The following is a 23,875-nucleotide window of genomic DNA, read 5'->3' on the forward strand; positions in this document are numbered from 1 at the left end:
CAGCAGACGAAAACCACAAACGAGTGAAATAAACACACAGGTGGTCCGGACTTTCATGTAAAATCTTGCACAAACCGGCGACAAACAAGGCGTCCAATTTTACCGGCAAGTCAGGCACCGCTCTGCCTCCCTCTTCCACCGGCCTGCACATGTCCACCCGCTTGATGTATTCGTACCCTCCGCCCCAGATGAAACGGAAGATAGCCCTCACCAGGTCTTTACGAAACCTGGGAGGCAGCGGGAACACCCAGGCCAGGTGAAGGAGCAACGGCAGGACATCCACTTTCACCACCAGCACTTTCCCTACGTACGTCAAGGGTCTGCTCTGCCACAACCCCAGTTTTTGCTTTACTTTAGAAAGCTTGTTTTCCCAGTTAGCTATGGCAGAGCCACTGGACAGGAAACTGATGCCCAAGATCTTAATGGGACCTGATTCCAGCGTGAGGCCTCCGACCACATCTTGTCTGTCTTTCCATTTACCAAAATATTTAACCGCGCACTTACTTTTATTGAGCAGTGCTCCTGTGGCTGCCGTCATCTTATCCACAATCTGCAGAACTTGGAGAAGACTCCTGTCTGAGGTAAGAAGCAGCGTTACGTCATCTGCATAGGCCGCAATTTTTGCCTGTAGCCCACCACTACCGGGAACTACCACACCTTCCACCCAGGGGTCGCTTCGGATCTGTTGCAGGAAGGGCTCCAAGTATAATACATAAAGTAAAGGGGACAGGGGGCACCCCTGCCTCACACCACAACTCACCACAAACCCTGTCCCCAACCTTCCATTAACACTGACCTTGCTGACAACCTTGTTGTATAGTATCTTAACCCATCGAATAAAACTCTCGCTGATTCCTAATCTTTTAAGAACCTCCCACAGGAAGGGGTGATGGACCCTGTCGAAAGCTTTACTTTGGTCCAAATTAACTAGCATAAGCTCGAGGCCCCTCTCCTCTACCCATTCGATGGCATCTCGTACAAGCTGAAGATTCCAAAACAGCTTCCTACCTTCGACGCTACACGTCTGTTCTCTACAGACTAAATTGGGCATCACCTTCCTCAGCCGCCTGCTTAGCACCCTAGCCAAGATCTTATAATCGGTGCAGAGCAGTTGGATCGGCCTCCAGTTTTCCAAATCTTCCTTAGGGCCTTTTTTGTAAACCAGAGTTAAGATTCCCTTTTTCATAGTCCCTGCAAGTTCTCCTGACATCAGGATCTCCTTAAAAACCTCCAGAAGCATAGGCTGCAAGGTAGCCCAAAACACTGAATAAAAATCAATAGGCAGACCATCTATACCCGGAGCTGTGCCCTTCCGCAACCCCGACATTGCTTCCTTTAGCTCCTCACCTGACACGTCGCCATCTAAATCATCGGCGCTCACGATCTTCTTACCTATCCCTGACAGTAGTTCTTCCCACACGCCAGTGTTCACCGATTTTTCCACAAACAGCTCTTGATAAAAATTCGACGCACAACTCACCATACCCAATGGGTCAAAAGTAACAGTCCCATCTTTCTGTTTTAAACCTTCGATCAATGTCCGTGCTTGCCTAGCTCGCACCGAACTAAAGAAAAGAGCCGAGCACTTCTCGTTATTTTCTATTAGGTGACCTTTAATCCTAAAAAGAAAATCCCTAGCTCTTGTTGTCCACCATTCTTTCATTTTATGTCTAAGCTCTGCAGCCTTCTGTGCATCAAATGCCTTACCTTGATTAAATGCTTCATACAGATTCTGCAGTTCACATTGCAGCTGGTCTATTTCTTCCTTTTCCTGCTTTTTCCTGACACGGCAAAATCTAATAGATGCCCTACGCACTGCCCTCTTACACGCCTCCCACCAGTTTACTGCAGATGTAAATTTCCATCTACTGTTATCGAAAGTCTCCAATACCGTCGTTATCTGACTTCGATACTCGACCTCTGACAATACCTTGATGTTTAATCTCCAGAAGCCTGATCTAGGCCCGGAGTTGTCAGAGGTCATATAGACAGACAGCAGCATGTGATCAGAAAACCACACTGGAGTTACCTGTCCAGCCCGTGATGACCCTCGCATGGTGGTGAAGATATAATCCAGTCTTCTAAAACTGTCCCTGCCGTTGCTCCAGGTGTAGTTTTTAGAGGTCGGGCCAGGAATGCCAAAGCCATCCTGCAACTTAAAGTTTGCTACCAGCTCCCTCAAGACACGTGCCCCTGCCCTATTTGTGTCGCCGATATCTATATTAAAATCTCCGCCCATAATCACCGTTCTATTTGTGTAAAGGAGTGGCTCGATTGACTTAACAAAATCCGCCTGTAGGCGTCTTTCCGCCGGCCCATATACCGCAATCAGGCGTACCTTTAAGCCATCCCACACCCCATCAACAACCAATAACCGCCCCGGAACAACCGAAAGGACATCATTACACACAAAATTCGACAAACCACACAAAATCCCCACCCCTGAAGAGTGCACGCCCCCAATACTCCACCAAGACTGTCCTATTTGCCACTCTTTCTTAAAAGCTCTAATGTCCCCCTGCGATCCTAAATGGACCTCCTGGAGAAAACAAAAGCCGAACCGGCGCCTTCCGAGATCATCGAAGACGCCCGCCCGCTTCACAGGGCTCCTCAATCCCCTGACATTAACCGTACAAATTAAACAATTCATGGCGGGTCGTGGAGAGCTTGTACTTCCACCTCACCTGCCCGGCTAACCACTGGATACCCTGATTCCCCAGATGCCGGATCACTCTCCTCCTCCCCGGAGTGCTGCGAGCTCTCCTCTCCCGAGGAAGACATCTCACACTCTGGATCCTCGGATTCCTGTGAGTGACCGGATTTCTCCGTCTCCGCCTTGCCTCCTGGTTCAGCTTCGCTCCCCTCACTACTTACGTTTGGGTCACCTTGCCCAGGCGGGATGGGTTCTTCGCTGACCACCACCTCCTCCATTTCTGCAGGGGTGGCCATAGCAGCAATAGGATCACCACTTTCCGCCTCTAGGCTTTCCTCTGGGCCCTTCTTTTGCACTCTAACTCTTCCTGAGGCCTTCTTACATGGTCTCCTAACCACCCCCCCCTCACCACCCTCTCTTTCTACTGCTAATACCGGGGTTTTGTCTGATCTTAAAACCATCTCCTCACTACCCTTCTCCTCTACTCCATCAGAGTCACTGCCTGGAGTCTCTATAGGCAGTGCCTGAAACCGATTTTGAGTGCTAATTCGGGCCCGGCGCAAATCAGGACCCTTTGACCTTCTCTCTCCCTTCCTTTTAGCAGACCTGCTCAAGACTGGAGACCAGCTAGGAGACTCTGGCCTCTCCTCAGGGACCATATCTGCCCAAGATCTGGATTTTACAGGCTCCGAAACCTCTCCACCCGCCTTCTCAACATTTTGCCCCCGACCTCCCTTGCCTCCCTCCTCAGGTTTCCCCTGAGACCCCCGGAAGATTACTGGTCCGCCCGATGGGCCCGGTAAGTCCAGCCTCGGGTCCTCAACGGGAACCTTCACAATGTCCGCAAAACTTTTTCGTTTCCTGGGACATGAACGATACATATGTCCAGCAGACCCACACAAATCGCAGGTCATGACTTGTTCACAGTTTTTAGCCTCGTGACCTGCCATACCACACCTCCTGCAGAGTCCCCCCGGACAGTTCGCTGCAATATGTCCCAACTGCAAACACTTTTTACAGGTCAGTGGCTGGCCAGGGTAGAATAGGTAACCCCTGTTTGAACCAATTCTAAAGAAGGCAGGAGGGTGTAAGACTCCCTCGTCCCCCGATGGCTTCGGTCTGAGCCTGACCATATACCTCCTCTTCCCGGTCCAGACTCCCACCCGATCTATCACTTTAACTCCTGCCCCCTGAATGTCTACAAATCTTGATAGAAACATCGCAACGTCTCTCTCTGGTAGCAGTGTATTAAACACATGTACGGTGAGAGTCCGCAGTTCCCTTGCAAAGAGCGGTTCTATCAGAAAATTCTTCAGTGGAACATAGTCTTTGCCAAATTGGGCCTTACGCCACACGGCCTCACACAGTTTATCCGACTCCATGGTTAAATCAAATATTCCCTTGTTCACAAAGTCCTGCAAACTGGTAATGTCCTTCACCTGAACTCCCAGAGCGCGAAACAATACATCCTGTTCGAACTTGTCCCTGTTCTTCCAATTCTCCTTTTCTTCCTTGGTCTTCACCACGAAGCGCACTGTGCGCCGCATCTGCCCCTCTCGGGACAGAGGGTGCCCAACCGCCGAGTCGCGGGTCCACTCACCCGCCGCCGCCGTCTCTGCTGCCGCCGCCATCCGGAAGCCCCACTTCGCCCTCTGGGCTCAACCCAGAGCGACTACCCGTGGTAGCTTGTGGACCCTCGGCCTCCTTCCTCCTCCGGTAAGGTTCTCCTCCGTCTCCCGGCTGGCTCTCCTTCTCCTTCCTCGCCGTCACCGCCGTCACCGCCGTCGTCTTCTTCCCCGCCGTCGTCTTCTCTTCCCCTGACTTAGTCCTCTAGCCGCGGGCATGCCACGTGCTATCAGATCTTAGCCAAAAGGCCGAGAAGCGATGCCCACAAAGGCGCGGACCGACGCGCGGGCGTTCCGCTGGCGCACAGTGGCGCAGGCCGACTCCTCTGGAGCCCGGGACCCGCGCAGCTGCCGGCCTCCCTGCAGCCAGAGGCCTGCCGCGGGACTCTGCTCCCCCTCTCTCTTGCCTGCCCGCCTGCCTTCCTGCCAGTCCCGGGCGGGGGCCCTGCTCTTTGATCTTCTGTCAACGGCCCGACAACGACCGCAGCCGCAGGGGGCGCCAGCCGCCCGGCCTCCTTAGCTTAGGCCCCTCCCACCGGCAGCAGCTGCGCCCAACCGGCTGCAAGCCAAAGCCGAGCGCCAGCACCTGCGGGCAGAGGCAAGGGGCAGCTCTCTCTCGGGAGGGAGGGAGGGACGGGGACGCGCGCGCACACACGCCTGCCTGCCTGCCTGCCGAAAAAAAAGAAAGAAAAGGTGGATATACTAAGTTTTTTGGAGGGAAAACGCCCAGCTGTCGAAAGGGGCCCGCCTGCAGGGACGGGGACGGACACGCACGCAAGCAAGCAAGCAAGCAAGCAAGCAAGCAAGCAAGCCACGCCTGCCTCCCTGGGAAAAGGCTGAAAAACCTAAGTTTTTTGGAGGGAAAACGCACGGGAGCCGAAAAGGGGGCCGGCCTGCTTGCCCAGAGAGTCGAGACGCGGGAAAGCGCACAGAGGGAGCACGGGAACCGAGAGGGCGAGAGAGAGACAGAACACAGAGACACACAGATGGGGGACGAGGGACGAGACCCGAGAAGAAGGAGCTCCAGTCCACTTCGCTTGCTTGCTCGCTCGCTCGCTAGCTAGCTAGCTACCTAGCTACCTACGTCTGTCTTTTCACCGCTGAGAGAAGGTGGTGCACCGCTCCCGGAGGCGCTGCAATACCGGGCCGATGCGTGGAGAGGACGGAGCAAGCTCCTGATCCAGCTCCCTGTTCCAAAAATCCGTTTAATATGTGGTCCCCCGATGGGGGACGTATCAGATATTAAACTGATAAGAACAGATTTTTTTTTTTTTTTTTTTTTTTTTTTATTGCAAAATTACAAAAGAAATTCCAAAAAAACTCCAAATATACACAAAAACACATCATAAACTCAAATACACATTAGTCATAGTAACAACTTAAGTCATATCAACCCACAATTCTGTTAAACACAAAAATTCCATTCAACAGTCAACTAACAAAAAACTTCTGAATACTAACAACATTTCTCATACAATTTTCAACAAATTATTACACAGCAAAATCCATCTATTTAACTCTATTACACAGTCTCAAACCCCACTAATCTCCATACTCCCGCCCCTTATGCAAATTAAACCAAACCCCCATCCCCAAACTTACAATACATTCATTCCCTTAACCCCATTATATACAGTCTGCATCCCATCACAATTTACAAAAACATAATGAAACAGTTCCCCACCAACATCTCATTTACATTCCCACCCCTTATATTAATTCTCTACACAAAACCAGCTCTCCTCTCAATATCACACACCTCCCATCACACCCACTTAAAAACAGAACATATTCCATTAAACCAAAAACATACATAGAACAAACCCATCCTAAATACAACTAAACACAGTCATCATCTGAAACACTACTCTCACTTCCCCTTTTACGCAACATTTTAGCAAATGTAACAGAAGCATCTTTACACTCCGCTTTAACTTTCCCCGACACCCGTAGCCCTTTAAACATTCTTTTTTCCCGAAACGCGTATTCAAAAAGAAGCTGTGGAAACTCCTTTTCCATATACCGTGACACAGCCATCACCCGTTTCCTATCCAAAGCCTCAAAAAGGCTTTCCCACATATCCCTATCCACTACCCCTCGAAACCCCTTTCTATTTTTCCTCAAAGGCCATTTAAGATGAATACAACCTTTCCTTTCTTCCCTCCACTGCTTCCACTCAATATCTTCATCCCAATAATCCGTCCTACGCCCCAAACCCTCTACTAACTTTCCCTCTCCCATCAGCACCTCCCCCTTTGGGACATCGTCCTCCTCCTTCTCAGAATCAATATCAACAGTTAGAACAGCGAAGGGGTTTGCGCTCTCCACTGCCTGCCCACCCACTTCCTCCTTTTGCCTAACAACACCCTTCCCTTTACCCTTCCCCCTCTGAGCCACTGACCAATCAATACCCTCACCCCCCTCCGACACTTGACCAGCCCCACTTGGATCGTCGTCCTCCACCTCCTCAGGATCACCAGCCGCCACTTTCTTCCTGCGAGAGACTCCCCTCTCCGCCACTTGGCCTATTCCACTTGAGTCGTCGTCACCCTTCACCTCCTCAGGATCCGGATCCGCCACCCTCTTCCGACTAGGAATTCCTGGAACAGACATCCCCCGGCTCCCCGAAGGCCCCTCATCACCATCCATTTCAATGTCAGGCACACTCTCCGCCCACGACATCCTTCCTGATTCTTCGACCAACTCCTCCACCATCTCGGTGACCTCCTCCAGACCCTCTCCCTGCTTAGGGAACACCAAACCTCCATCTTTCTCCGCCACACCTCCAGCCGCCACCATAGACTCCTTCCCCGCAGACCTCTGTTCTCCTGGAGCCGCTCCCGTCCTCCTTGCAAAAGACTCTCCAGCAGTCGATCGAGCCCGGGCTGCACCTGCATAGCTCCTTGACCTTTGAAAACAGTTCTTATACACATGGCTTGCTTCACCACACAAATTACAAGATAAGGGCTTGGCACACTTCTCTGCCCTGTGCCCTATTTCCCCACACCTTCTGCAACAAATAACAGTGCATTCAGCTGCCACGTGACCCTCCGCTGCACAGTTCCGACATACAAATGGCTGCCCAGGGTAATTCAGGTGACCTCCATTCGAACCAATCATAAAGAAAGCTGGTGGGTGAACATACCCACCTTTCTCAGATGCAATAGTCCTTAAGCGCACCATGTACCTCCTTTTCCCCGTCCAGAAATTCCTAGAGTCCATAACCTTTACACCATTCCCTTGAATGTCCACAAATCTTCTCAAAAAACATACCAGCTCAGACTCTGGCACATACGGATTATGCATATGCACAGTCAAAGGCCTTAGTTCTCTGGCAAACAATGGCTCTATAACAAAATTAACAAAGGGCAAGTTCTCCTTCTGAGCTTGAAGAACATTCCATTTCTCCATACAAACTTTCTCCGAAATAAAAGAAACATCAAAAATACCTTTCCCAGGAAAATCTTGATAGCAAAAAACATCCGGTACCTCCACGCCCAAAGCTTGGATCAGCACAATGTCCGAAAACTCCTCTCTCTTCATCCTTTCGGTTCCCGGTCTCTCCTTCCATACGAAACGAACGGAATTCCGCATCCGTCCCTCTCTGCCCGACCACTCTCCGCCTGCCGAAGCCGCAACTCCGCCAATCGCCTCCATCGCTCCGTCCTCTCCCCTCCGGTTGACTCTGCCTCCAACAGCTGCCTCCACCGTCGCCTCCTCCGCCGCCTTCCCGACCCTCTGACTAAGACCTCGGAACTGCGGTCAAGCCACTTGAACCTTGATCTTAGCCAAAAGGCCGAGAAGCGATGCCCACAAAGGCGCGGACCGACGCGCGGGCGTTCCGCTGGCGCACAGTGGCGCAGGCCGACTCCTCTGGAGCCCGGGACCCGCGCAGCTGCCGGCCTCCCTGCAGCCAGAGGCCTGCCGCGGGACTCTGCTCCCCCTCTCTCTTGCCTGCCCGCCTGCCTTCCTGCCAGTCCCGGGCGGGGGCCCTGCTCTTTGATCTTCTGTCAACGGCCCGACAACGACCGCAGCCGCAGGGGGCGCCAGCCGCCCGGCCTCCTTAGCTTAGGCCCCTCCCACCGGCAGCAGCTGCGCCCAACCGGCTGCAAGCCAAAGCCGAGCGCCAGCACCTGCGGGCAGAGGCAAGGGGCAGCTCTCTCTCGGGAGGGAGGGAGGGACGGGGACGCGCGCGCACACACGCCTGCCTGCCTGCCTGCCGAAAAAAAAGAAAGAAAAGGTGGATATACTAAGTTTTTTGGAGGGAAAACGCCCAGCTGTCGAAAGGGGCCCGCCTGCAGGGACGGGGACGGACACGCACGCAAGCAAGCAAGCAAGCAAGCAAGCAAGCAAGCAAGCCACGCCTGCCTCCCTGGGAAAAGGCTGAAAAACCTAAGTTTTTTGGAGGGAAAACGCACGGGAGCCGAAAAGGGGGCCGGCCTGCTTGCCCAGAGAGTCGAGACGCGGGAAAGCGCACAGAGGGAGCACGGGAACCGAGAGGGCGAGAGAGAGACAGAACACAGAGACACACAGATGGGGGACGAGGGACGAGACCCGAGAAGAAGGAGCTCCAGTCCACTTCGCTTGCTTGCTCGCTCGCTCGCTAGCTAGCTAGCTACCTAGCTACCTACGTCTGTCTTTTCACCGCTGAGAGAAGGTGGTGCACCGCTCCCGGAGGCGCTGCAATACCGGGCCGATGCGTGGAGAGGACGGAGCAAGCTCCTGATCCAGCTCCCTGTTCCAAAAATCCGTTTAATATGTGGTCCCCCGATGGGGGACGTATCAGATATTAAACTGATAAGAACAGATTTTTTTTTTTTTTTTTTTTTTATTATACAAAATACAAAATAAAACACCAAAAACTACAAATACATAAGTCCAAAAACACAATCAAAAACAAAAAACAATTACACAGCTAAATCAAAGATATCATAATCTCATCCCTTATATAGACACAACCCACCCCAATACAATTCCCCTGCTCAAAAACAAACCCACAATTAACATGAAGCAGATATGCGTACATAAAATAAACAACTTACTTGAAAAACACAGTACATGATTTCCAACCCCAACCCTATTTACCATAATCCCGCCCCTTATGCAAATTACCTTCCACCCCCAAATTCACCCAACAGTCTTATTTACAAATTACAGGAACATTAAAGGACCTAGACTATTTCCAATCCCAGATATCCACTATGGATTTCCATTTCTCCTTTGCGGCATGAAAACCCCATCTTTTTATGTCCCCTTCTACCAACCCTCTCAAATTCCATAAAAGCCTTCTATATAACCCATCTACTGTACAAACAATTCCCCTCTTGACTAACAAATTCCTGGAATTCCATAACTCAAACTTAATTAAACTAACTAGCAACCATAACACAAAGCTCTTAGCGTTTGCCCCACCTCCCACCTTCAACCCATATAACACAACTGCAGGAAGTACACAGAAAGTGGAGGACAGGCTACTAAACAAAGTTTCACATTTGTTCCAGGTCCGCTGAGCAAAATTACAGTCCCAAAACACGTGGCTGATCGACTCCACCGCATGACACCCGGCTCTAGGACACTCCTGCTGCTTTGTCAGCTTATGTTTGAACAAAACCTCACGAACTGCCAAACGACCCCAAGCGGATAGCCAGTTCAAATCCATTAGATGGTGCTGTAGCCCTCTGGGCTGGACTCGCCGCCAGACCACGTTGGGGACGCCACCTACGAGGCTGGCCTCTTCAGCTTGAGTTACTGCAGAATAGAGCCGTCTGTGGTTAAGCAGGACCTGGTGATCTTTAAGCTCAGGGTGCTGTTTCAGCCAGTGTGTCGCATGCCGATAGTGCCATGGCAGATCGTTCCCATGAGGCAAACTGTTGGACCACTGAGCCAGGGCGCGCACGTGGCTAGATAGCCAGAACCTGACAAAATACTGAAAGGGATGTGAGACTGGGGAATGCAGAGCTATACACAGGCCAGACACATATATACAGTTTAGCTTTACAGGGAAGTTGGGAACTCCCCGTCCGCCTTCTTCCACTGGGCGATACATATCGACTCTGCGCACATACTCATATTTTCCCCCCCACATGAACATAAAAACCTCCCTTACCAGATATCTGTTGAAGCGCGCAGGCATGGGATACACCGATGCTAGATAAACCAGCACAGGCAGAAACACCACTTTCAGGATCAGGACTTTACCTACAAAGGACAGCTGCTTGTTCTTCCAGTGCGTCAGCTGCAGCCTAGCCTTCTCCAGCCTCTGGGACCAATTGCACCAAGCAGCATCCTGTGCCGTGAATAACACCCCTAGAATCTTAAGGGGCCCTTGACAGATGTCCAATCCATGCGCTGGTCCCAGCTGTTCTTTCCAAGGCCCGAAGAACTTGATCTGACTTTTCCCCCTGTTTAGCTTTGCACCTGACGCGAGGGAGAAATTCTCGAAGACGTCCAAGGCCGCCTGTAGGCTAAGGTAAGAGCTGAGAAATAAGGTAACATCGTCAGCATATAATGCCACCTTAACTCTTTTTCCTCCACTCCCAGGTACGAGGATCCCGTCAATGGATGGCTCCTTCTGGACTGCCCGCGCATAAGGTTCCATATATAGTGCAAAAAGTAATGGGGACAGGGGGCAGCCCTGACGCACACCAGACTCTTGGAGAACCAGTCCTCCCAGGTGCCCGTTCACCAGAACTCTACTGCCAACCTGTGAGTACAGTATTTTTAACCAGCCCAGCATGACAGGGCCGAATCCCATCTTCTCCATCACTTGCCAGACAAAGGTGTGTGAGACATTGTCAAAAGCTTTTTCTAGGTCCAAGCTGGCGATCAGCAACGGGACGTTCCTGTTCTCGGACCACGCTATCACATCCCGTACTAGTTGGAGGGTCCAGCTGGCACGCCGACCTCGAACCCCGCAGGTTTGGTCCCAACCGATCACATGAGCTAGGACCCCCTTCAAGCGGTTTACCAGCACTTTAGCGATCAGCTTATAGTCCACGCACAACATCTGCAGCGGCCTCCAGTTCTTAAGGTCCTTTGCAGGTCCTTTTTTATACAACAGTGTGAGGATTCCCTCCCTCATAGACTCACACATAGCCTTCCTACGAAAGATTTCCTCCGTCACCTGAAGTAAGATTGGCCCTAAGATATCCCAGAACGTCCGATAAAATTCGGCTGGTAGTCCGTCTTTACCTGGTACCTTACCAGCCTTCATGCCGAGCAGAGCGTCGCCAAGTTCCTGCAAGCTTATAGGAGCCTCCAACTGTTCTTGGGCTTTGACAGGAACCTGCGCTGTAATACCGCTCAGCAGCTTTGCACCCATGGCCTCGTCCACCGTCTTTAGGGAAAAAAGACATTGGTAAAAGTGCCTCACCACTTCCAGCATCTCCTCACTACTAGTAACTATTTTCCCCTCCGAAGTCTGAATGCCAGTCATCACACTGCGCTTCTGTCTCTGACGAATTTGCCGGAAGAAAAAACTGGAACATGTTTCGTGAGATTGTATGAACTGCACGTGGGCTCTGAACAGGTAACTCCTTGCCTTTTGCTCGTGATAAGTGCGCAGTTCAGCTTTAGCTGCTGCAATATCTTCAGGGCACACTGACATATCCTTATTACACTGGGAAAACAAGGTGTTTAATCTTTCCTGCAGCGCCCTGCCCTTCTGCCGCTCACGCTTGAGCCTTGCTCTGCCATAAATTCTGGTCTCCTTTCTAATTTTCTTTTTTAAGTGTTCCCACCAATCAATCAGGGGAGTCCCCAGATTCCTCTCCTTCCACCATGTTTGCAATTTGTACCTCATTACCTTGACATATTCGTCTTCTCTTAGGTTCTCCGTATTTAACTTCCACACCCCACGCCCAAACTGGTTCCTTAAATGTGGAAAATGGGCCTCTACTAGGGCATGGTCAGAAAAACCTACCGGCAGCACCACCACCTTCTCCACAGGTACGTCCAGTGAGGCGAATACATAATCAAGGCGCTTCACAGTACCTTGAGCGTTCCTCCACGTGGCCTCTGCTTTCTCCTTTCGGATCCGGTAGGCGCAGTCGTAAAGTCCAAACTGTGCTAGAAGAAGATTGAGCTGCTTTGCCCCTGGATCCCTCTTATCTTGGAGGTCCACGTTAAAGTCTCCTCCCATGATGATCCATTTGTTGGTAAGGCAAACAGGATAAAGTTCCTTAAAGAAATCTGCCCGTAAAGCCATCATTGCCGGGGCATACACACACACACACCGAAAGCAATTCTCACCCGAACAAATATCCAAATATAAGGCTCTCCCAGGCACTACATTCACACATTTCTCCACTATAAAATTGCGATTGCCAAATAAAACTCCAACTCCCGAGGAGTGGACACCTCCGATATTCCATCTAGAATCTCCTCTGTCCCACTCACGAGTGAACTGTATGACGTCTCTTTCATCTTTTAGATGGACTTCCTGCACCAAACAAATATCAAAAACCATGGTTTTCAGGTAAGAAAAAAAGGCCGTCCTCTTTACTAAGTTCCTTAAACCCCGAATATTTAAAGTTAATATTTTCAACATTAGGGGGCAGTAAAAAGGCTCATCAGCTCCATGTAGGCTTGACGCACTGACGCCTCCCTTTGTCCCTGCAAATATAGTTTATCTATTTTACCTCCTGATCGCGTACAGCCAACTGACACTCCTTCATGCAACCTCAGCACACGTCGGAAGTTTGACGGCCGGGGCGGGTACTGCACGTTTCCGTTCTTCCAGGCACAGGCCTCCAAAAACTGCAGCGGGACCTCCAGAATCTTCAGCACTTTGTCAGGGCGCCTTTCCACCCCCACCTCGTACATCTCCTTCAGTTCTCCCTTGTCCCTTATCCATTTCTTTACAAAGTCACCCAACAACATCTTCTTATTGGTCGCATCTATCTGGTTGCGGCCCTTTACTTCGAGGGTTGAAATCTCCTCACCAGAGTGCTCACAACGCACGACAATCCCTGCCGGAGATAGCCCTTGCTCATTGAAGGTCCTAGGCCAGACTATTTTGCTGGCCTTTTCGTCCCATTTACAGAACTTCTTGAACCTCATAGGTACCTCAGCGAATATAAAGACATCTCGTTCTTCTCTCTGCAGGGCGACGCGTGGCTGCATGTGTTCTTCTGAGGCTTCTGCCGAGGTCGGGGTCATCTCCGTTTCTGGAATGACAAAGCCTGAGGACATACCCGACTCTGCCGTAAGGGGGGGGTCACCCACACCACTTACCTCGCCCTCCGACCCTAGTGGAGTAGATTCGGCCTGGGCCAACGAATCTGTGGCCATCGACTCAAGGTATTCCATGGGATCTACACCCGATTTCTTCACCAAGGGCGGCACATCATTTTCCGCCTTTCTTTTCACAACTTTCCTGGCCTGGACGGTGTCCATGGCCTCCTCTTCATCCACTCTGTCCCCCCAGTCTGACCCTACTTCCTCCGCAGAGGGCAGGCTTGATTCCTCAGCCAACGCTCTTATATGCTCTAGCGCGGCGAGCGAGACTCCACCTTCCTCCTCTGCGCTCCCCAGGACCTCCTCAGCACTCACCGGAGCCTCCGTCTCTTCTTCGCCGCTGCGATCTTCTGCTGAGGTAAGTGCTGTTGCCGTCTGCCTGTGGTCCGTTACCTCCTGCCCTTGATCCACACCCTCAGGTTCCATCACCTCCTCGCCAGCGTCAGGGACCAGCGACGCCGGTGCCGGGCCCTCTGCTGCATCTTCTGCCTGGTGAACTGAGGTAACACTTGCTGCCGATGTGCCACCCGCCACGGCTGCGAAACTCATACCTTTCTTTGGGCACGCCCTGTAAATGTGCCCAGAGACCCCGCACAAATTACATTTCGGCTCAGCCCTGCACATGAAGGTGCTGTGCCCCACAGTATCACACCTTCGACAGACCTCCACATCACAGTCAGCAGCATAATGGCCCTTCTGCCTGCATCGTCTACACGCCAAGGGTTGATCAGGGTAGTACAGATAACCTGTATAAGTTCCAATTGAGAAGTTAGCAGGAGGGTGCAAGAGCCCATCTTCAGCACTAGGGTCCGCTCTGAAACGCACCAGAAATTTCCTTTTCCCGTTCCAGACTCTCTTCCTATCCATCTCCTTGATACCCGTGCCCTGAACGTCAACAAATCTTTTAAGAAAATTAACAATGTCTGCGTCTGGGGTAAAAGGGTTGTTCATATGGACCCATATGGGTCTCGCCTCCCGTGCAAACAAAGGTTCAAGGAAAAAATGAACAAAAGGTTCCTCCAGTCTGCGAGCAGTCAAAACAGACCAAACTTTCGTGCACTGTTCAGCAGAGTAAAGTGACAAATCAAAAATCTTTTTACCTGGAAAGTCCTGGAGGCAATAGATCTCTTCAGGCTGTAAGGACAAATGCTTGAAAAGGACTTCATCCTCGAAAGCATCCCTCTTGGCAAAATCCTTGTCAGAAGCCTCCACTCGCAGCACAAAACGCACAGTATGCCTTGGTCTTGCATTCTTGCTTGAAGTCCTCTCCATCTTGTGTAGAGTGGCCGGAATCCTATCCGCCACAAAGAAAAAATCGCCGTCGCCTGGAAAAAGCCGCGCCGTCCACCCCTTCCCGCCTTTGACTCAGAGCCCAAGCCGCGGTCAGGCCACGCACTCAGGATCTTCGCCAAAAGGCCGAGAAGCGATGCCCACAAAGGCGCGGACCGACGCGCGGGCGTTCCGCTGGCGCACAGTGGCGCAGGCCGACTCCTCTGGAGCCCGGGACCCGCGCAGCTGCCGGCCTCCCTGCAGCCAGAGGCCTGCCGCGGGACTCTGCTCCCCCTCTCTCTTGCCTGCCCGCCTGCCTTCCTGCCAGTCCCGGGCGGGGGCCCTGCTCTTTGATCTTCTGTCAACGGCCCGACAACGACCGCAGCCGCAGGGGGCGCCAGCCGCCCGGCCTCCTTAGCTTAGGCCCCTCCCACCGGCAGCAGCTGCGCCCAACCGGCTGCAAGCCAAAGCCGAGCGCCAGCACCTGCGGGCAGAGGCAAGGGGCAGCTCTCTCTCGGGAGGGAGGGAGGGACGGGGACGCGCGCGCACACACGCCTGCCTGCCTGCCTGCCGAAAAAAAAGAAAGAAAAGGTGGATATACTAAGTTTTTTGGAGGGAAAACGCCCAGCTGTCGAAAGGGGCCCGCCTGCAGGGACGGGGACGGACACGCACGCAAGCAAGCAAGCAAGCAAGCAAGCAAGCAAGCAAGCCACGCCTGCCTCCCTGGGAAAAGGCTGAAAAACCTAAGTTTTTTGGAGGGAAAACGCACGGGAGCCGAAAAGGGGGCCGGCCTGCTTGCCCAGAGAGTCGAGACGCGGGAAAGCGCACAGAGGGAGCACGGGAACCGAGAGGGCGAGAGAGAGACAGAACACAGAGACACACAGATGGGGGACGAGGGACGAGACCCGAGAAGAAGGAGCTCCAGTCCACTTCGCTTGCTTGCTCGCTCGCTCGCTAGCTAGCTAGCTACCTAGCTACCTACGTCTGTCTTTTCACCGCTGAGAGAAGGTGGTGCACCGCTCCCGGAGGCGCTGCAATACCGGGCCGATGCGTGGAGAGGACGGAGCAAGCTCCTGATCCAGCTCCCTGTTCCAAAAATCCGTTTAATATGTGGTCCCCCGATGGGGGACGTATCAGATATTAAACTGATAAGAACAGATTTTTTTTTTTTTTTTTTTTTTTTTATTAAAACAAATCATAACAAGTCATACACTGAATCACAATCGACAACAAAAAACCATCAGTTAGACAACCTAGGGTAACAGACTAACAAAATCAAATCATCACATTATACAAAGAAACTTTCCCAGATTTAACAGAAAAAATTACATAGCAAACACAAAGTCTTGACACATTCATACTTAGGTACAGTTGTTCATCACTTCCCACCCCCGTCACTCTGCTATCCGATATACATCTCATTTCCATAGCTCCACCCCTTATGCAAACTACCCATTTAAGCCCCACATTTACTCTTTCTTATTTCTACTTTAAACCCCTAACACAAACAAATCTTTCCATCTTTCTTTTGCCGCAGAAAATCCCCACTTCCTTATGTCCCACTTCACCCGGTTCCCAATGTCATGTCTCACTCTCCATACCACAGCTCCCACTGACCCTTGCACCCCATGTTTCACTAAATTACTTCTGTCTTGCCACACATACAATTTCACCAAACTAATCAACAACCACACCAAAAACTTCTCATTCCACTTCTTTACCCCGGCCAAACCTTTTATCACCATCTCGTAGCTTAGCCGTTCCTGTGAAAAAAAAGATGGCACCCACCCTGTGCACTCCCTCCACACCTGCTGTGTAAAGTCACATTCCCAAAAAACATGTTTAACTGTTTCCTCCCTGGTACACATCAAACGGGGACATTCTTTCTGTCTGGATAAGCCATGTTTATTCAGAACCTCCCTCACCGCCAGCCTACCCCATACACACAACCAGTTCAGATCACACATCCTGTTGTCCAAGGGCTTGGGTTGTATGCGTGTCCAGGTTCCGCGGGACACTCCCACCACTGCTGCACTGTTGTCCTCTCTCAGCTCCTTGTACATTGCCCGGTGGCTAAGGGAAGTTAACCCTGCCTTTACCGCCTGATGATTCCTCAGCCAATGCACCGCGTGCCGATAGTGCCACGGTAGTCGCTCTGCTTTTGGCGTAGTATTTGTCCACTGTACCAGGTGTTTCATTACAGGGGCGAACCACAGATGAACAAAAAACTTGCAGAAATGCGCCGGATTGCCATGCAGGACTTCACAAAGGCTGGAGACAAAAGCACAGTCAATCTTCAAAGGTAAGTCTGGGACCCCCCTCCCTCCTTCCTCCACTGACCTGTACATATCTGTGCGCCTGATGTATTCATATTTTTGCCCCCACATGAAAGCAAAAACCGTGCGTACTAGTTCCTTCCGCAACCTGGCCGGCATAGGATAAACCACTGCCAGGTGGAAAAGCAGCGGCATTACCTCAACTTTCAAAACCAATACCTTCCCAAGAAAAGACAGAGACCTATGCTGCCACAATCCCAGCTTTGTGTTCACTTTCTTTATTTTCTCCTCCCAGTTCAGCCGGGCGGCACCTTCAGAGTGGAACTGGACTCCGAGGATCTTGACTGGGGACTGCAACACTGAGAGCCCTCCAATCTCGTCCTTTTTCTCTCTCCAGGTACCCCAGTACTTGATCGTGCTCTTACTCTTGTTTAGCCTTGCCCCCGTACCGACCTCAAATTCCTGAGCAATGCTGAGTACACGGTGCAGACTCTCCTCTGAGCTCAAGAACAGGGTGATGTCATCTGCGTATGCAATGGCCTTCACCTGCCTTCCTTTGCTTCCCGGCACCATGACGCCTCTCACTCCTGGGTCTTCCCGGATCCTGTCCAAAAAAGGCTCCAAATACAAAATATAAAGCAGAGGGGACAGGGGGCACCCCTGTCGCACACCACAGGAAACGGGGATTCCTCCACCTACCGCACCATTAATGCGCACTCTTGTCTCCACCGACCTGTACAGTGTTCTTATCCACTCAATGAACTTCGCGCTTACTCCCATCTTTGCTAGAATCTCCCATAAGACTGCATGATGGACTCTGTCAAACGCCTTGTTTTGGTCGAGATTGACTAGCATCAAAGGAAGCTTTCTGTCGTCCACCCACTCCACCACATCTCTCACAAGTTGTAAATTCCAAGAGATCTTCCTCCCAGCCACTGCACAAGTCTGATCTTCACTTACCAAGTGCGGCATGATGTCTCTTAGCCTCCTCACCAAGACTCTTGCGAGGATCTTATAGTCCGTGCATAACAATTGGATAGGCCTCCAGTTGTCCAGCTCAGACTTTTCCCCCTTCTTCTTATATATCAGGGCCAAGATCCCGGTCTTCATGGAAGGTCCCAACTCCCCGATCTCTAAGATTTCGGTAAAAACCTGTAGTAGAAAGGGCTCCACCTGTTCCCAAAAAACATCATAAAAATCGGTAGGCAAGCCATCCACACCGGGTGCAGTACCTTTACGCAGGCCTCTCATGGCCTCTCTTATTTCCCCAGCTGTTATGGGGGCCGTCAAACCAGCATCATCCTGGATCTTGTTTTGCACTCTGGCCATCAACCTGCTCCGCACTTCTCCATCCACCTGTTTTTCTGCAAAAAGAGCTCCGTAATAGTTCATAGCACATTCCAACATCTCGTCAGTGCTTTCCGCCACATCCCCGTTTCCACTCACCAGCTTCTCCATCCAGGTTTCCTCCTGCTGTGTTCTCACTGAGCTAAAAAACTGAGATGAGCATTGTTCTTCCCCCTCCAGCTGGGTACCTCTAAGCCGAAACAGATACTCCTTGGCTCTTCGCAGCCATTTTGCCCGGAGCAAAGCTTTCACCCTAGTGACGGCTTCCACATTAAAATCCCGCCCTTGGTTAGCTTCAGTGTAAAGCCTCTCTAGCTCCCTTTGGAGGCCAGTCAGTTCTTCCCTCTCACTCTGTCGGCGCGCTGCGCAGTAGGTCTTAGTGATCTTGGCAATTATTCGCTTACAAGTCTCCCACCACTCTGTTGCCGTCGCAAACCTTTGCCGCATCTCCGCAAAGTGTTTGAGCAGGCGAATAACACTGGCCTGATACTCCTTATCCTCTAGCACCATTCGGTTTAGCCTCCAATATCTCGTCTGAAAGCCCGCTTTCCCAGCATTAAAAGTCACAAACAAACAGGCGTGGTCTGAAAACCATAAGGGTACTACTGCCTTTTCCCTTATGTCCAAAACTAGATTATGAAAAATATAATCCAAACGTCTTCGTATTCCACGGCTGTTGTCCCAAGTGTAATGGTTTAGGTCTTTAAACCCGTCTTTTAGCTTAAACCCATTTATAATCTTCCCTAGTGCAGCATTCCCTTCCCCTTGTGTGTCCGTCAGATCAGTGTTAAAATCCCCAACTAACAACACGCCTCTATTTGTAAAAAGCGCGGGTTCCAAGTCTTTCAGAAAATCACTTTGCATCCTCCTGTCTGCAGGCGCATACACTCCAATCACTCTTAAAGGCACATCCCTCCACCGCCCATCTACTACCAGCAATCTGCCAGGAACTATTGATCTAACATCCTGTGGCATGAAATCTCTAGTACCACAAAGTATACCTATTCCGGAGGAATGGACTCCTCCTATGCTCCACCAAGATCTTCCGCCACTCCACTCCTTCCGGAATTGATCTGCGTCCTTGTGTCCAGCTAAATGTACTTCCTGCAATACACAAATATCAAACCGCCGCGCCTTTACCTCATCGAAGACAGCTGTCCTTTTTTCTTTATTTTTCAGTCCTCTCACATTGATAGTTGCAACAGTGAGGGTCATGGCATGTCGCTAGAGCTCTCACTGTCCATCCCGTCCTCTGAGAGCCCTGTCGAGGGGCTGATCGTCCCAATAAGACTGGCCGCCCTCTCCGGTTCCACATACCCCCTCTCGTTGAAATCTCCTACCTCCATCTCCACATCCATTCCTTCTGCCCGGCCCGGTGTGTCGGGTAGGCATGAGGCACATGGACTCTCGTCCCCCTGCAGACCAGCCATTACGGAGAACGGGTTGCAAGACCCAGTCGCCCGCACCGGCTGCCCCGGCGGCAAAGACCCCTCCATGTCCTCCGATCCTCCCGGATCTTCCTGGCGATGCTCCAGGACCTCCTGGCCGCCTTCTCCTTCTCCTTGACTCCGCTCGCCTCCTTCTGCCACCCCAGCACCTGCTTTAATTTTGGCCTTCTTACCTTCGGACGAAACTTGTTCGTCATTGTCCCCTCGGTGCCTCTTAGGGTTCACCTTTCCACCTGTGCTCTCCTCCTCTCGCCCGCTTTCCGGCTCCGTTTCTTGCACTGTTTCCTGCGCCATTTCCTGCGCCGTTTCCTGCACCACTTCCCGCTCCACTCCCTGCGCTGCCTCCTGCGCCGCCTCCTGCGCTGTTTCCTGCGCTGTTTCCGTAGGACTCTGGACTGTCTCCTCCGGCTGCTCTGCTGGACGAACACCTGCTGATCCCGCCCCACCACTGCTCTCTCGGGGCCCCCGGCCTTCCTCCGCAACCTTTACCTTCCCTCCTCCAGCAGGCAAATTCTTCCCACGTCTCCTCCTCCTCTCCTTGGAACGTACGCGCTGCCCGCTCCACTCCTCCTCCTCCTCCTCCTCGTCCTCCGCCTCGATGGCACTCTCCAGAAGTCCCTTTTTCGCTGCAACATAGCTCAGATCTCTCCAAAGACAACTCCTATACCCGTGGGTATCAGCCCCACACAAAGAACACAATTTGATACGACAGTTCTTTTTCATGTGTCCCCTTTCATGGCATCTTGTGCACTCTGTTGCTTTACAGTCCTTTTCAAAATGTCCAATTTCATAACAGCGGCGACAAAAAGGGGGCTGATCACGGTAGAAAAGGTACCCACGACTCGAACCCAATGAAAACAGGGCTGGGGGGTGTGAAAACCCTCCTATATAATTCGGATTGGCCCTCAGCGTAACATTATACTGCCACCTCCCGGTCCAATAACCAAACCTGCCGTTAATTTTCTTTGGTTTCCCCGCAGATTCGGTATGTGCTTCTAAAAAAGCCGTGACATCATCCTCCTCCACAAACGGATCATACATGTGCACAATAATTGACCTGGTGTCATCTGTAGCCAATCCCAAACACTTAAAATCTCTCAGCCATTGCCTCTCCGCCTTTTCCACACACAACTCCGATACCTTCTTGTATGTTGCTTCATCCCGCAAAGACATGTCGAAATATCTTCCTGGTCGGTTCTGCTGTATACACTTAGCATCATAAGTTCCTACCTGTAGGGTCTTCATCACAACCTTCTCCACAAATTCCTCTCTTCCCGGCATCTCTCTCTCCAGGTTCCACTCAAACCGAATCGTCCACTTCACACTCGGCCCATTCCCCTGCTTTTCAGCAGGATCCATAGCCCAGGCCATCGCAAGGATGACCAGGGCCCGACGCTCCTCCGCTCCTTCCTCGGCTCTCTCTCTCTGCCAACAAAAAAAGATCCGGGATCTCCTCCTGTCTGTCCGCACTTCAGTCCTCCAGGTAAGTTTGGCCGCACCGCTCCGCTCCGCTCTCCAGCCGCTCCTCCGCCGCCCTTCTCGTCCCCCAGCCCAGTCGTCAAGCCGCGGTCAGGCCACGTACTTTTCAGATCTGAGCCAAAAGGCCGAGAAGCGATGCCCACAAAGGCGCGGACCGACGCGCGGGCGTTCCGCTGGCGCACAGTGGCGCAGGCCGACTCCTCTGGAGCCCGGGACCCGCGCAGCTGCCGGCCTCCCTGCAGCCAGAGGCCTGCCGCGGGACTCTGCTCCCCCTCTCTCTTGCCTGCCCGCCTGCCTTCCTGCCAGTCCCGGGCGGGGGCCCTGCTCTTTGATCTTCTGTCAACGGCCCGACAACGACCGCAGCCGCAGGGGGCGCCAGCCGCCCGGCCTCCTTAGCTTAGGCCCCTCCCACCGGCAGCAGCTGCGCCCAACCGGCTGCAAGCCAAAGCCGAGCGCCAGCACCTGCGGGCAGAGGCAAGGGGCAGCTCTCTCTCGGGAGGGAGGGAGGGACGGGGACGCGCGCGCACACACGCCTGCCTGCCTGCCTGCCGAAAAAAAAGAAAGAAAAGGTGGATATACTAAGTTTTTTGGAGGGAAAACGCCCAGCTGTCGAAAGGGGCCCGCCTGCAGGGACGGGGACGGACACGCACGCAAGCAAGCAAGCAAGCAAGCAAGCAAGCAAGCAAGCCACGCCTGCCTCCCTGGGAAAAGGCTGAAAAACCTAAGTTTTTTGGAGGGAAAACGCACGGGAGCCGAAAAGGGGGCCGGCCTGCTTGCCCAGAGAGTCGAGACGCGGGAAAGCGCACAGAGGGAGCACGGGAACCGAGAGGGCGAGAGAGAGACAGAACACAGAGACACACAGATGGGGGACGAGGGACGAGACCCGAGAAGAAGGAGCTCCAGTCCACTTCGCTTGCTTGCTCGCTCGCTCGCTAGCTAGCTAGCTACCTAGCTACCTACGTCTGTCTTTTCACCGCTGAGAGAAGGTGGTGCACCGCTCCCGGAGGCGCTGCAATACCGGGCCGATGCGTGGAGAGGACGGAGCAAGCTCCTGATCCAGCTCCCTGTTCCAAAAATCCGTTTAATATGTGGTCCCCCGATGGGGGACGTATCAGATATTAAACTGATAAGAACAGATACTACACTTGATCTTAGCCAAAAGGCCGAGAAGCGATGCCCACAAAGGCGCGGACCGACGCGCGGGCGTTCCGCTGGCGCACAGTGGCGCAGGCCGACTCCTCTGGAGCCCGGGACCCGCGCAGCTGCCGGCCTCCCTGCAGCCAGAGGCCTGCCGCGGGACTCTGCTCCCCCTCTCTCTTGCCTGCCCGCCTGCCTTCCTGCCAGTCCCGGGCGGGGGCCCTGCTCTTTGATCTTCTGTCAACGGCCCGACAACGACCGCAGCCGCAGGGGGCGCCAGCCGCCCGGCCTCCTTAGCTTAGGCCCCTCCCACCGGCAGCAGCTGCGCCCAACCGGCTGCAAGCCAAAGCCGAGCGCCAGCACCTGCGGGCAGAGGCAAGGGGCAGCTCTCTCTCGGGAGGGAGGGAGGGACGGGGACGCGCGCGCACACACGCCTGCCTGCCTGCCTGCCGAAAAAAAAGAAAGAAAAGGTGGATATACTAAGTTTTTTGGAGGGAAAACGCCCAGCTGTCGAAAGGGGCCCGCCTGCAGGGACGGGGACGGACACGCACGCAAGCAAGCAAGCAAGCAAGCAAGCAAGCAAGCAAGCCACGCCTGCCTCCCTGGGAAAAGGCTGAAAAACCTAAGTTTTTTGGAGGGAAAACGCACGGGAGCCGAAAAGGGGGCCGGCCTGCTTGCCCAGAGAGTCGAGACGCGGGAAAGCGCACAGAGGGAGCACGGGAACCGAGAGGGCGAGAGAGAGACAGAACACAGAGACACACAGATGGGGGACGAGGGACGAGACCCGAGAAGAAGGAGCTCCAGTCCACTTCGCTTGCTTGCTCGCTCGCTCGCTAGCTAGCTAGCTACCTAGCTACCTACGTCTGTCTTTTCACCGCTGAGAGAAGGTGGTGCACCGCTCCCGGAGGCGCTGCAATACCGGGCCGATGCGTGGAGAGGACGGAGCAAGCTCCTGATCCAGCTCCCTGTTCCAAAAATCCGTTTAATATGTGGTCCCCCGATGGGGGACGTATCAGATATTAAACTGATAAGAACAGATTTTTTTTTTTTTTTTTTTTTATTACAAAATACAAAATACAACAAGCCAAAACTCCATGAATCCGAAAACTCAAAAACTCAAAACCTAAAACCCAACTCACAAAATGTCCCAAACTTACACAAACCATCTATTATCATAACCCCACCCTTTATGCAAAATCAACCAACCACCCCTCTTAACGAGCACTTTAACATAATCCTTTCCTTTTCACAGCACAAACCCATCCCCCTTAAACCCTTCAACTAATTTCCACCAACAAAACCAAACGATCCCCAAACCAAACCCCAAAACCATCAAACCCAATAATCCCGAACTGCATACAACCTTCATTGTCATAGACCCACCCCACATGTAAATAAACACAA

General features: G+C 52.4%; 4 non-coding genes and 1 pseudogene across 4 annotated transcripts; all 5 read right to left on the reverse strand.

Moving 5' to 3' along the window:
- Positions 1-5,386: 5,386 nt before the first annotated feature.
- LOC148647865 (U2 spliceosomal RNA) lies at positions 5,387-5,588 on the reverse strand (annotated as a pseudogene).
- A 3,345-nt stretch (positions 5,589-8,933) lies between these two features.
- LOC148647866 (U2 spliceosomal RNA) lies at positions 8,934-9,131 on the reverse strand. The gene has a single exon (XR_015927087.1). It is a non-coding gene; the product is annotated as a U2 spliceosomal RNA (small nuclear RNA).
- A 6,659-nt stretch (positions 9,132-15,790) lies between these two features.
- On the reverse strand, positions 15,791-15,980 carry LOC148647867 (U2 spliceosomal RNA). The gene has a single exon (XR_015927050.1). It is a non-coding gene; the product is annotated as a U2 spliceosomal RNA (small nuclear RNA).
- Positions 15,981-22,318: 6,338 nt separating this feature from the next.
- LOC148647868 (U2 spliceosomal RNA) lies at positions 22,319-22,509 on the reverse strand. Its single transcript, XR_015927432.1, has one exon. It is a non-coding gene; the product is annotated as a U2 spliceosomal RNA (small nuclear RNA).
- An 847-nt stretch (positions 22,510-23,356) lies between these two features.
- On the reverse strand, positions 23,357-23,551 carry LOC148647869 (U2 spliceosomal RNA). The gene has a single exon (XR_015927015.1). It is a non-coding gene; the product is annotated as a U2 spliceosomal RNA (small nuclear RNA).
- Positions 23,552-23,875: the final 324 nt, after the last annotated feature.

This window comes from Lepisosteus platostomus, chromosome 15, assembly GCF_059453375.1.
Source record: "Lepisosteus platostomus isolate fLepPlt1 chromosome 15, fLepPlt1.hap1, whole genome shotgun sequence".
Taxonomy (NCBI): Eukaryota; Metazoa; Chordata; class Actinopteri; order Semionotiformes; family Lepisosteidae; genus Lepisosteus; species Lepisosteus platostomus.